The sequence below is a fragment of the Octopus bimaculoides genome, chromosome 9 (assembly GCF_001194135.2).
Source record: "Octopus bimaculoides isolate UCB-OBI-ISO-001 chromosome 9, ASM119413v2, whole genome shotgun sequence".
NCBI lineage: Eukaryota > Metazoa > Mollusca > Cephalopoda > Octopoda > Octopodidae > Octopus > Octopus bimaculoides.
Window position 1 is genome coordinate 67,005,242 of NC_068989.1, and position 2,766 is coordinate 67,008,007.

The window sequence follows — 2,766 nt, forward strand, 5'->3', positions numbered from 1 at the left end:
CAATATATATATATATATATAATTAAAATGAGGGAAAGAGAAATTCAAATCAATTGATATTACGATCATTTCACCCAATGCACGTTTTGTACCACATATATAGTCATGTAATAAGTACAATATATATAATACCCAATATTACGTTTATTATAGTTGTCTAAAATTACAAGAGTCAGAAAAACGCACTCATACATTGGTTAATAGAGCGGACATATTATTGATAAAATACAATATTATTTTCTCATAACAGCCACTTAACCAACCGGTTTCATACCAGTTGAGAAAAACTTGGTAATCATTAGAGAAGGCTGATAGAATTTTATTTATAATAATTGTTTCAGATTTTTGGCACAAGGCCAGCAATTCTAGAGAGAATGAGATTAGTCGATTACGTCCATCTCAGTACTCAGCTGGTACTTATTTTATCGACCTAAAAAGGATGAAAGATAAAGTCGTCTTCGGTGGAATATGAACTCTGAATGGAATGAGTTGGAAGAAATGCCGCTTAGCATTTTGCCAGTTGCGCTCCCGATTGAACCAGCTCACCGTCTTAACAGTAACACTAGTCCTTTCTATTATAGACACAAGGCCTGACATTTTGGGGGAAAAGGAGACTTTGTGGACACCCTGTATATATATATGTTTATACATGTACGTATGTATGTATGTATGCATGTATATTTGAATGTATGTATGTATGTACACATGTGTGTGTATGTGCATGTGTGTGTATACGATTTATTTTTAGAAACTTCGTGAGACAGGAAATAAAATAAAATAAACTAGATAAAACTATAAATAATTGTGTTAAATTTTGTCACGGGGCCAGCACTTTTTGACGGAAAGAAATTAATCGATTACATCAACACCAGTATTTGGGTGGTACTTAACTACTCCGAAAGGATGGAAAGCAATATCGATCTTTGTGTAATTTGAACACGCAACATAAAGACGGACAAAATTCCATTAAGCGTTTTGCAGATAAAATATAAATAAATATTGGGTTTTAACAAAATCCTTGGATAGAAAAGGAAGTCGAAAACTACTGATGGGATTTGAACCTGCATCTTCTATGAAGAGGAGAGATGTACTATCTTCTACATCCACCGTTAAAACGATCTGTTTCCAATCTCAGTTTCTAATATATAAATAAATCATATATAACTGAGCCATTGATGCATTTTCACATAAGCACAGTCGTGGCTGATTAGTTAAGAAATATGCTTTTTAAACATACTCCAAACCATGTGGTTTTGAGTTCAGTCCTACTGCGTGTCACCTTGGGCAAGTGTTTACTATTATATTTCCGGACCGACCAAGCCATTGTGAGTGGATTTCGTAGACGGAAACAGAAAGTAGCCGTCATGTGTGTACGTATATCTTTTGTTTCAGTCATTAGGCTGCGGCCATGCTGGGGCACCGCCTTGAAGAATTTTTGGTCGAATGAATCGACCCCAGGATTTATTTTCTTATAAGCCTGGTACTTATTTTATCGGCCTTGTGCCTATAGTAGAAAGAATTACTTATGGATTTATCAAGGAGGTGAGCTGTGAAAATTGTTAGCACGCCGGACAAATGCTCAGCAGCATTTCATCCGTCTTCACGTTCTGAGTTCAAATTCCGCTGAGGCCAATTTTTGCCTTTCATTTTTTTTCGGGGTCGAGGAACTTAATTTACTGCGCAACTTGCCTACAGTGTAAAGAATATTACATTGGTGAAACCGGAACGGGACTGCATGACAGAGTTCGTGTACATGAACAACAAATTAATGACCCCTCTGTCAGAAACACTACTTGCAGTGAACACTTCACGTCATGTGGAAAGGGAAAATTCACACTCTTCCTCTTCTTTAAGTTATGGTTAGACAATGAACATTCAACGAACTTCCTTCATTAGAAAGTATAAACCACTACTAAACACAAAAAAAAGTTATATTCCAACTCCTAATAACTGGAATCTCTTACGGTTTTTTTTTCTTTAAGGATGCACATATCCAAATAGAAGTGGATGACACCCAGACTTTCAATCATTCGATCGTTGAAGAGAAGAACAACCCCCGGAGGTACACTAACATTTCACTAATCCCCTCCACCCTAATGTGCATGTAAACTTAAATACTTGAGTAGTGTAGATGCGTATACATATGTGTGTAGGTATGCATGTGTATGTTCGTATATATTAATATGCAGGTGTGAATGTGTGAATGTATGTACAAATATATGAGTTTATATGAACTAGAAAATATGTGTGTGTAAGTGTGTAGATATATATAAATATATATATCTATGTATGTATGTATGTTTGTGTATATATGGGTATATGTGTGTATACATGCGTGTATATATGTATGTGTATATGTAAATGTGTGTATGTATATGTATGCATATGTGTGTATGTATGTATGCATGTATGTATATGTGCGTGTGTGTATATATATATATGCATGTGTATGTATGTATGTATGTATGTATGTATATATATGTGTGTATGTGTGTATATATATGAATATATATGTGTGTGTGTGTGTGTGTGTGTGTGTGTGTATTCTTTTTGTTTTTTATTTATATGTAGGGAAGAAAATATGTGAGCTAGCATGATCACTCCCCCCACCTCCCCTCCCAAGCTAAGATATAAATATTAAGAAAATACATTTCTATCAACAAGCATTCCAAGTCTAACTTTATGTTTTTGTCCTTTCTCTCTCTCTCTCCCTCCCTCTCTCTCTCTCTCTCTCTCTCTCTCTCTCTCTCTCTCTCTCTCTCTCTC